Source organism: Tamandua tetradactyla, chromosome 4, assembly GCF_023851605.1.
Source record: "Tamandua tetradactyla isolate mTamTet1 chromosome 4, mTamTet1.pri, whole genome shotgun sequence".
Classification (NCBI taxonomy): Eukaryota; Metazoa; Chordata; class Mammalia; order Pilosa; family Myrmecophagidae; genus Tamandua; species Tamandua tetradactyla.
The window spans coordinates 90,357,860-90,370,248 of record NC_135330.1 but is presented as its reverse complement, the minus strand read 5'-3'; the positions used below and the strand labels follow the sequence as shown (position 1 = coordinate 90,370,248).

The 12,389-nt window shown below is 35.8% G+C and overlaps 1 pseudogene; it reads right to left on the bottom strand.

Moving 5' to 3' along the window:
• LOC143680359 (BDNF/NT-3 growth factors receptor-like) overlaps window positions 1–12,389 on the bottom strand; it is a 58,584-nt pseudogene that overhangs the window by 20,132 nt on the left and 26,063 nt on the right.

Below are 12,389 nucleotides of genomic sequence, written 5' to 3'. Positions count from 1 at the left end.
GCTCATTCGTCCCAGCTAAGCAAAAATGTTCCAGGATATTGACTGCTCATCCATGGATGAGAAAGCAGAATTCTATATTCCAAATGGATAAGGAGCTAAAATAAAATATGAATATGCCATGGATCAACCAAACACTGTTCATATGCTCATGGTTTTATGTGGGTTTTGTGCTTTAGACAAAATAATAATAACAGCAAGAAGAAGAGTAATAATAACAACCCTCTTCTCATGAACTACCCAAACACATTAATTAGTAATCCTGTAAAGAGCAAATGATCATTCCAAAATATTCATGCCTCCTTCACCTCTCCCAGGTCCCTTGATTTGGCTTTGGCCATATGGTTTATTTTGGCCATACAGAATAGAGGCAGGAGAGACAGTGTGCCCACCCTGAACTGAAACCTTAAGAAGCCCTGACCTCTTGCACCTCCATGCCTGCCATAAGAAGCAGACCTATGTGCAGCTGATACTTACTCATCTTGCACCCCATGATAAATGCATCTAGAATAAAACCACCCCAGCTGACCTGCAGATCCATGAGCAAGAATGAATAATAATGTTTTGAGACATGGGGTTTGGGGGTGGCTTATTATTATGCAGAACATTTTGAAAGAGCTGAATGATACATCCTATACAATCCCCAGATGGAAAAACATTAGATACTCACCATCTTCAGGCCAGCCCATGAAAGTGAGCATAAATTTGTTTCTCATCCTTCCCATACTCATTCTTGGCTATAAAAATGTAGTCCCCCTTGTTCATGTGTGTGGGATTATCCAGCTAGAAGCAGCCATGGTACTCCGTATGATTAGTAACATGTATTTTAGTACAGATGTATTTGGACTTATTCAATATTGCCCCATTATAGAACCACTGAAGCGCTGGTTTGATGTTGCCTTTCACAGTGAATGGAATGCACCCGTGGTGGTCTGAGGTTGGAGATTTGAGAAGTGTGATAGTTGGTGCAACTAAATTGAAAGAGAGAAAGTAAATGATATCAGAAAGCTCAGAATTCTCCCCATCTCTAGATGTCTGTGACATCGACAGGGGATGTTCTTCAACCATTGTTTGGTTTAAGAAAACACATAACCAGCAATTCTGGAATCCATGAGTATTTTGTATTATCAAGATTGGTGCAGCTCCCCACAGAGAACTTCAGAGGGATTGCTTTCTCTACTCTACCTAAGTGTGTGGCAGTCATTCTTCAAATCTATTCAGTGTAAGTGTGAGCCAACTCCAAACAGATCCACAAGGCTCTGACAATGGGAAGGTTCAGTTCAGGTTGACCTTTGTTTCTATAGATTCATCACCAGAACAATGAAGGGTACTATTTTTTATAGGGCTTCTTTTCTAAATGATACTACCAACAACAAAAATGACTTTGCAAATCTTGTTCGAAGCTCTGAGCTGACAGAACTTATCCAAAGTAGATCAACCCGATCAATGTAAGGAATGTTGCTACTGATACAGATGGATTATTATAAAATATGGTAAGTTTATACTTTTTCACTATTGTCAATAAGAGATGCAATGGTAAAGAATCACATTTAATTTGTAAGGTCTATTTGTAGGATTCTAGATGCAAAGGGTCAATATTTTGATCCATTACATGTCTGGGTTCTTTTCTAAACCTGACCAGAGATTATTTCAAGTTTAAGCATTATCAGGTAGCATATTTAAAGAGAGGACTTATCCTAGCAGAAGGTATTTCAAATCCCAAATCATGATTTATTTTTACACAGTCCTACTTGGATAATTACAGAATCAGGAAATTCAAAATCTATGAGTATCAATTTTTTCAGGCAAAGAAACCAAAGTCCAGTGAAATTAATTGACTCACAAAGTTACAGAGATAGGCAGAGCTGGAACTGGAATCTGGGTTTTCCAATGCCTAACTCAGGAGTTATTACCTCTCATTATGATCTCTTGATTGTATGTGCTCATCACATAAGGGGAAAAAATCTGAAACCAGTAAGTCCTCTAATACACTCACTTCTGGATGGGGTCCCTGCAATAGCTATGTCAATCGTTAATATCCTGTATGACTTCTTCCTTCTACCATTTAGCTAAACCTGGAGAGATAAAGGTCCACCCTTCAGCTGATTACAATCAGATAGACATTAACTGAACAAAACTCAAGTTTGTCTTTATTAGAAAGCTGATAATCTTCCATTACCCTCTGATCTCCTTCCAGAATCCTACCAAAGAAGTACAAAGCTGATTTTAAAAGTCTAATTAATTTGCATAATCTACAGGAAGATTTCCAGATACCAGTAAAATTCCTCATAAATGAGTAGGTGGAATTTCTGAACTCTGCACTCATATAACAAGGTCCCACACCTTAAGTAAATGTAACATTGCAAAATCTAAATTTACAATGTGTGACTGTTTGCTTTAGCAAATATCTGTCATAAGCACCCTTAAATGGTTTGGAAAGTAAAATAACTCTTAATATATGATTTGATCTATGAAAATTCTATTTAAACACAATTGGGGGAATGTTTCTGTGTCCATTATAAGGTGCACATGTAAATACACAAACTTATGAGTCTGTGCTTCAAATCAATCACAACAGAGACCCCAGGGTGGGTAGGGACCATACTTTCCTTTCCCATACCTACCATCTCAGCCAAACCTCATAGCCCAGAACCCACTTTTTCCAACCACCATGCTCAAGGATCCTAAGCTTTGCAGGAGGTGCTGATTTAAGGTTATAAAGCTGGATACTGGTGGCATTTGTTTGGGGATAACACTGATGTGTCCAAATGATGAGAAAATATGAATCTAGTACCCAGTGGGCATCAGGATGGTTCTAATAGCAACAAAGGATTGATAGTTTCAGCCACCCACATTTTAACAATCACATACTAAATGCAGTGTGTACTAGGAGTGCATGCTAAGCAGTGTATCGACATCAACTATGGGCATATGTCTACATGGGTGTAATTTGTATGTATATTTAAACACATGCACACTCATATGTTTCTCATCCACACCTTAATCCAAACAAAGCCAAACCTCATGAATTTAAACCATGCCAGTTGGGAAATTTTCAGGGATGTGGAGTGCATACGTCATCTTTACTGAATGCCAGTCTGCACTGAACATCACAATCTGGATGGTAATACAGTATGATATACTATTTAGAATACTGGAAAACAATGCACATATGCTGAATTATGAAGCAGTCATATCTTATATCTTAATTTCAGTCTATACAGAAACTTAAAATGATGGTAATAACAATGTTTCTGCTATTATTTGTATTAATAGTTTTCATTTTCATTAATTTAAGCAAGACCCCTCTTACCTTCCCACAGAAATGTAACATAAAACTAATGAGGTTTTATGTTATCAACAGTGCAATTAGGTTTTTATGAGCAGGCAGCAAATACTTTAGATATCATAATTTTAAAGCTTCCCATTATTTTACAGAGTTAAAAAACACTTGGAAATTGGTTTATCAGAATTTCAACTAAAACTTATTAGCATGATGAGGAGTTCAAAACGTGCCCTATCAGAAAAAGACAGGGGGAAGGCACAGGATGAACTAATAGAATCTTCAAAAGAAAGAGACAATGCATGAGCAAGAGAAATTAAGCAAAAATAGAACAAGTGAAACAGGCAGATAAGCATTTCTTAATTAAGTGTGCACAAAACATTGCATATACTTTTAAAAACAAACTTCAGCAGCACCCAGGGTGCCCAAGTGACAGATTTGCTATTAAACACACAGTCTGGTCTTATTACTTATAATGCACAGTGAGGTTGACAGAATCTTGATCTTCTCCTACAATATTTTCTACCACAGAAGAGATTTGTTTTCCACTGTCATCAGATGAAATGTTAGTTTTCCTTAAGGAGCCCTGTGTTTGGCTTGTTTCATTCTACAAATGAATTAACAGACAAAAATAATCTTTATTAGACTCAATCCCCAAGTGACAAGATTTAGGGTTTCTTCTCTTAACTAGAGGAAAAATAAAATGCATAACATTAGAGAAGTTTCCCTGCCTGAATTGGGCACAGGCAAAGGAGCAAATCAGTAGTTATTCTGTTTCACTAGGTTTCAATTGCTTACTCTGTGAAGCTGATTTACTCTTTGAATTCCTACCTACCTTCCACCAAGGGAAAAGACCATGAGGAGAGTCACTCACCTTGCTCATGATGACACAAAGTGCTCACTAGGGACATAGAGCCTCTTTGGCCTATTGGATATACATAACTAAAATCCATTAATTAGTCTTTGTTCATTAAGAATCAATAGAAAGTAAATGCTTATCAAAAACTTGCCTTAAATATCTACATGTAACTATGAAACATTAAATGAGCATAACTAGGTTTAATACAGTCTCCCAAATTCTGAGACATCCTTATTGTCTCTCTATTAACAAAGACAAACACAAGCCTTACCATATGTTTGGTAACCAGATTACTGATATCCCAGTACAGATTAGGAATGGGGTTGCCCACCACACTGCAAGATAACATGACAGAATTTCCTTCCTCCACAGTGAGGTTAGGTGCAGCCAAATTTGCTGATGGCAAACCTGTGGAACAAGAAAAGTAAATGGAAACATTTGCACATCGTTAAATGCACCATCAAAAGAATAGCAATAATAATAATAATAAGGAACAACAACAAACAGAACACTCTTTGTAGTCCCATGTTTAAAATCAAGCATTATTCACTTTTTGAGGCTGAATTATATTGAACTGAAGAAGTGTCAGGTTGATAAACTCTACAGATTTAATGAGGGAAGAAAAAGTTCAATAATAAGCTTTGGAAAAATATTTCACACACATCTTGAAAATATTGCAGAATAACTTTTTATTTAAAAAATTCTACTTTATAGAACTATGTCTACGTTTTCTGTTCTACCATCACTAATCCAATTTTTTACACATAAAAATGAATTGGACTCTTCCCCTCTGCTTTTTAGCGTCAAGAATACAGAAGCGTGAGATGCATCCATTTTTGCATTAAGTGTTATGAATCAGATCCACTACCAGACCTAGATTTTGAAGAAGCCAGACAATTGTAGAAAATGTAGTTTTCAAAATGTTTTTCGAAGACATGAGACTTGAATCACCACAATGTTAAAATGTTTCAAAACTATATGTCACAATTAAACAATGTGGGTAAAATTGGTCATCCTATTTATGATATGATGAAAAAAGGTATATGGACCCATACTCCAAAGAAAAATTCTTTATTTTGAAAAATCTGGAGAATGCACATGTTAGCTGATGAAATTATAAAACTTAATTTCTGGAAAGCATCATTTTTATACTTCTGTGTTTCAAAAGCTAGCTTTTCTTTATTTTTCCCGCTAGCACTTTATTGAACTAAACACATTTATTGGTTGTCCACACCTCTTTAAGTCACAAAGAATTACAATAATTTTTACTTAAGATGGGTCTCTGAATGGCAACAGTATGTCAGATTCTTCCAACTCAGGCTGATCACTTCCTTGATATCAGAAACTCTGCTCATGGCTGCATCCACCCCAACAGCTGTGCCCCATGGAACTAGGATACATCATTAACTCTGGAGTAACCCTGAGGTTGGAAAAGGCAATTAATCTTCAACAGCTGTTAAACTGCAATTGCCCACCCACCTAATAGAATCTGACCTGCCATCTTCACATTACTATGGGTAAGCCCATCTCTTATGGTGCAGCCCTCACCATCAAAAGCCTTGTGTTTTATTATTGAAATCAAATAGAACAAAGTTTGTTAAGTGTCTGGCTCATGACAATCCCACCAAGGATAAAGGGCTACAAAATGCAATACTGAGCTCCTAAGAACCGAGCTACCAAGGATGATAAAACATATAGCAATGATCAAGAGGCAGTTCAGTAAATAGGAAAAAGCATTGGAACAGGGAATCAGGAACTTTAAACCTTGGACCATAGACCTGGCTCCTCCCAACTGACTACTTGGAGTCACTTCTCCTCTCTCAGTATGTCATCTTCTCGATAAAGCAAAGTAGTTCACTTAGAAAGCTCCCCAGATTTCTTCTAGCTCTAGTATTCAGTGATAACTTCTGTGATGACTGGACTTTCAAGTTTGTTAAGAAATTGTCAAGGCAAGATAGAAGAAATGGGCTTAATTGGTAAAAAAAAAAAAAAGAAAAAATTTCGTTGAAGTCAGTGGTATGATCTAGGGGACTTTAAAAAAAGTATTCTATTTTCTTTTGTATTTTAATCTAGTCACCTAGTTCAAAGAGACTATAATCCTACAAAATTTTATGTGAAAAAATACTCAACCTACTGTATAAAAAACAGTAGTCCCACCTTGTCTGTGCAGTTCTACTACCTGTTTCCTAGGCACTCAACTCATCTCTTTTCTTCTTTTGGTATTGCTCACCTGGTCACTCAACACCATACTTACATTGCTACTCCTTGATGATCCTGGTTTAACATTCATCATCTACTGATCTCCCATGATGGAAGATGAGAACTTGGCTCACTTCCAAACAGAATGCCAGCCCTCCCCCACATGACCATTCCACATTCAATACACTCTCCATTTTCACATCTTTCCATATGTTATAGATTTATAGGGTCTACTTATATCTGGACCTTATAATATGTAATAATTACTACATTTCACCTAACTGAAGACAACATCAGTTGTAGGATGTACCACTAATATTTGTATAATTAAAAAAGCAATGCCAATTCAATTATGAAGAGACACTTTCATACCATTTGGAACTCCTATCATTTGGATGTTGGACCTTCTGAAAAGGTCATCCAATTTTCTAATCCTTTCTCTTCTATTTTCCATCTTTTGTCTATATTCTCTACACACAGGAGACTTCCTCAGTTTTATGTCAACCTTTCTTTTGAGGTTTTCATTCCTCTGCTATATTTTTAGTGTCCAAGTCTCTTTTTTTGTTGCCTGATGTTCTTTTGTATGATATCCTGATTTTGTTTTACATATGCAACATCTCTTCTGAGCTCTATGAGATACTAATGATAATTTCTTTTGAAGTTTTCTTCTCTCCATATATATTTTGTTTCTTGCAACTTTTATTCCTCTTTGAATTTTTGAGTTTGTCTTTCATGTTATAAGTTTTTTATAAGATTTTCTCATACATTTGGTGATCCAACACTGTTTATACATCTTCAAGAACAGGGTACTAGAAACTTTGTGCAAGCTTATCAACTGTTGGTTTCACTGTAGGGCAGTATATTTGTCCTTTTTATTGTGACACGCTTCATGTTATTACCTTTATTTTTGCAAGAGTAACTTGTCAAATTCTTTAGATCATCCTCTTCCAGTATTCTGTCTGGAGACAGAAAAGGTTGGAAATATCAACATTCAGTATGTAAATTCCCCACTTTCTCTATGGTTCCCACAGTCTAGCACTAACCCTAAACCTAACCCTAACCCTAACCTCTACCTGGAGTTCCTCAGAACCTCTATCTTATCCTCTGTAAAGAATAAACCTCTAGTTTTCAGCTGAGGAGGCAGAGGTGCAGTCACCCAGGCTGTACAGAATGAAAATGAGTTTAACTGCTTCTTACAAGCATTCAAGCATTCTTCTGCATTTGGCCCTACCTTCACTATCATTTCTCAAGCCTTGTAGTAGTGCTATAATATAAACTAAGTTTCTCCCTGACATTCTCCATTGCCAACTTGGTAGCCCTCAATGACTACTCATCCATTTGGTTTCTGGCTTGTCAGAACCAAATTTTTGTACTTTGAAGAGTCCTCTCCCATTTCTTTTATCCTTATAGATTCATGTAGCAGGCTCTGGAAGGGCCATGGGGTAGGGGCCTGCCATAGGGCTTGTTTTCAGGATGACCTCCTTCACCAGTCAGACCCACCAATGACACATGAAGAGGCCCCTTTAGTACCTCAAGTACTAATCCATGGAATGAATTTTCTACCCTTTGTAATATTCAATAGTTTGCAAATTCTGAGCATAGGAAGATTAAAATAAAGAGATTCTCAATAGAGAATGCTATGTCATAATCTTAATTTTTTTCATAAAATCTAATATCATTTTTTTCTTCAAGCCTAACTTATATGATTAACAGCTCAAAACTGTTTTGTCTAATTATAGTAATGATAATATTGCCATTTGCTTGGTATTTATTGAATCAGGTAATCTTGTCTAGTGCTTTTAATTACTGTTTTATTTAATCCTTACAACTAAAGTAGAATGCAAACGTTTTGACCTCATTTCATTAATGAAAAACATGAGTTTTGGAAAAGTTGGTATGTTTTTCAAGGTCACCTAAGTACACATAGACATGGAATTTTAACCCAAAGCTCAGGGTCTTCACCACTGCACTCTACCACCTCCCTAGGCTGCACATAAACATTTTAGCACAGAGCATAACCATAATTGCTAGCCATGATCCAGGAATCTGGGTCATGTAGAAGATAATTTTGTGTCTATTTCTGAGGGAAGAGTTAGTCTTATTTGTTTAAGTGAAATTGTATCACTCTGTTATAGCAGTTTCTGAAGGAATCTGTGCAAAATTGATCAAGTCTAGATCTTTTAAATGTAAAGTCGTCCACAAATGAGTAAGCATCTGACTCACATTAATTCTAAAGCATTAATATGCTGGCCAAAGATTCAATAATGGAAAAAACAATCTGTACTTGAAATATCACTTGAGGTTTAATTAGCACAATTAAAATGAATTGGAAAGCATGAACAGCCAAGGCAGGATAAACCATTTGCCAGGCACTACTTCCTGACTTAATAAGATTTGAAATCAGAGCAAGTTCAGAGCAAATGCCCAGCAATTCTTCCGAGAGCACCACAATGATGAGGTCTGATTCTAAGCATCATAGCCATCTTCCTTCACGTTTGGGATGCCTCACTGGAGATAAGAACTAACCAACTTTCCAGACAGACAGACACCTCCTTGTCAACATCTCCTGCCCTGGTTGGATTCAGGAAAGACATGTGCTCCTGTAGATCTCAGGGAAAATCATCAGCCATCAGTGCAATCACTAACATTCTTTAGACCAGGGCTTTGAAAACATTAATGTGCAAATGTTCATCAGGGATGTTTTCAAAAATGTGGTAGGTCTGAGGTGGAACCTGCAAGTTTGCACTTCTAACAAGATCCCGGGGGGTAATGTCTCTGCATCTCTGGAGTTCTACAGACCACCCTCTGAAGAACAAGAATTCAGAAAGAAAGTGTTGAACAATTGTTCAATAGACTTGTTTCTACAACTATTTTTCTTCAATCAAATAGGGGCCTGAGCAGTTACTGAGTCCACCAAACTTCTCCCAAAGTGTGTTCTGTGGAACTCTAATTTCTTGTGAGTTTCTGGGAGTAAAAGGATCTAAATTAAAGAAACAGAAAAAAGCTATAGGAAATGCTATAACTCTTGAACACTGAAAATGCACATTACATATCAGAAGTTCTGAGAAATTCTGCTGTCAGGAACCCATTTAACTTCCATCAATTTTCCACTCTCAAAGCTTCTTTGGGCACATAAATATTTCTTTAAATTATGATGTATTTTTATTTTTTGATGTCCAAAAGTTTTATTTTTTCCATTTGATTTTGGAGGATTTTTTTTTATTAGAGAAGTTGTGGATTTACAGAACAACCATGTACAAAATACAGGATTCCCATACACCACCCCCAAAGCAACAGCTTGTTTTGGTGTGGGACAATTGTTACAATTGATGATAGCACATTTTTATAATTGTACTGTAAATTAAAGTCTATGGTTTAACTTAAGGTTTACTGTTTGCGTAGTACAGTTCCATGAAATTTTTTAATAAAAAATTAATTATATTACAATATATAATCTGAAATGTGTCCTTCTATTCATATTCAGATATTTATTTCAATGCTGTTAATTGTATTCACAATGTTGTACTAACATCACCACCATCCATTATCAAAACATTTCCTTCATTCCAAATAGGAACCTTATGTATTGTAAGCCTTAGCTTCCCATTCCCTAGCCTCACTGTGTCCCATGATAACCTATATTCTAGATTATGGCTCTATGAGTTTGCTTACCCTAATTATTTTGAATCAGTTAGATGATATAATGTTTGTCCTTTTGTTTCTGGCTAATTTGTTCAATATGATATCTTCCAAGTTCATCCGTGTTGTCACATGTATCAGGACTTCATTCTGTTTTATGGCTGGTTAATATTCCATTGTATGGCTGAATAATATTACATTGTATGCCTATTGCACATTTTATTTATCCATTCATTGATTGATGGTCATTTGAGTTGCTTCCAACTTTTGGAAATTGTGAATAATGCCCCTATGAATATTCGTGTACAAATCTCTCTTCACATCTCTGCTTTCAATTCTTCTGGATATATACCTAGAAATAGAATGGCAGTTCTATAATAGTAATTCTATAATTAGCTTTCTGAGGAACTGCCAAACTATCTGCCACAGTGACTGCATCATTTTATATTGTAACCACCAATGAAGGAGTGTTCTTATTTGTGTGTATCCTCTTCAACACTTGTTATTTTCCATTTTTTTAAATAGCAGCCATTCTAATGATGTGAAATGGTTTCCAGTGATTGAGTTTGCATTTTCCTGATGGTTAGTGATGTTCAGCGTCTTTTCATGTGCTTTCTGGCCATTTGTATATCTTCTTTGGAGAGATGACTGTTCAGGTCTTTTGAACATGTTTTGATTAATTGCTTGCCTTTTGGTAGGAAAGTTGAAGGATTTCTTTATATATTCTGGATATTAACATTTTATCAGATATGTAGCTCCAAAATATTTTCTCCAATTGGGTAGGTTTTCATTTTACTTTCATGAACAAGTCCTTTGAGGAACAAATGATTTTAATTTTAATGAGGTCCCATTTATCTTTTTTTTTTTTATTTTGTTGCTTACACTTTGGTTATAAAGTCTAAGACCATTGCCTAACACAAGGTCCTGAAGATGCATTCCTACATTTTCTTCTAGGAGTTTAATAGTTTTAGCTCTTACATTTAGACCTTTGATACATTTTTATGCTGATTTCTATATATGGTGTTTGGTAGGGGTGGGGTCTTCCTTCTATTTTTGCAGAGATCCAGTTTCCCAGCACTATCTGTTAAAGAGGCTAGTCTTTCCAAATTGAGTGATCTTTGCACCTTGTCAAAAATCTATTGGCCATAAATGTGAGCTCTCAATTCAATTCCATTAGTCTATATGTCTGTTCTTGTGCCAGCACCATACTGTTTTGATAACTGTGGCCTTGTAATGAATTTTCAGATCAGGAAGTGATATCCTCCAACTTCATTCTTTTTCAAAGATACCTCTAGCTATTTGGGTCCCTTTACCTTTCCATTTGATGATTGCCTTTTCCATTTTTGCAAAGAAGATTGTTGGAATTTTCACTGGGATTGCATTGACTCTATCAGTTGCTTTGAGTGGTACTGACATCTTAACAATATTTAGTTTTCCAATCCATGAACATGAACTATCCTTCCATTTATTTGGATCTTCTTTAAGCTCTTTTAACAATATTTTGTAGTTTTCTGTGTACAAGTCCTTCACTTCCTTAATTGGATTTATTCCTAGATATTTGATTCTTTTAGTTGTTATTTTGAGTGGAATTTCTCTTCTTCCAATTGTTCATTGCTTGTGTATTGAGGCACTACTGATTTGGGGGTGTTGATCTTGTACCTCACCATTTTGCTGAGTTCATTTAGCTCTAGGAGTTTTGTTATGGATTTTTAAGAATTTTCTGTATATAGGATCATATTATGTGCATGTAGGGGAAGTTTTACTTCTTGTTTTCCTATTCGGATGTCTTTTATTTCTTTCTCTTGCATAATTGCTCTAGCAAGAATTTCCAACACAATATTGAATAACAATGGTGACATTGGGCCTCCTTGCCTTGTTCCTGATCTCAGAAGGAAAGATTTCAATCTTTCATCAAGTAGGATGTTAGATATATTTTTTTCATATACGATATGTCCTTTATCATGTTGAGGAAATTTCCTTCTATTCCTAGTGTTCTACATATTTTTATCAATAAAGGGTGCTGTATTTTGTCAATTTTCTATATCAGCTGGGATGGCCATGTGGGATTTTTTCCCTTCATTCTGTTAATATGGTGTATTACATTAATAGATTTTCTTATGTTGACTCACGTTACCTACCAGGGACAAATCCCACTTGATCAAGGTGTACACTTCTTTTAATATGCTCTTGAATTCAGTTTGCTAATATTTTGTTGAGGATTTTTGCATCTATATTCATATGAAGTATTGGTCTGTAGTTTTCTTTTCTTGTGGTAATTTTATCCAATTTTGGTATGAGGGCTATGTTGGCTTTGTAGGATGAGTTAGGGAGTGCTCCCTCCTCTTCAATATTTTTGGAAGAGTTTGAGTTGGAATTAAGTCTTCTTGGAATGTTTGGTAGTATTTTCCTGTG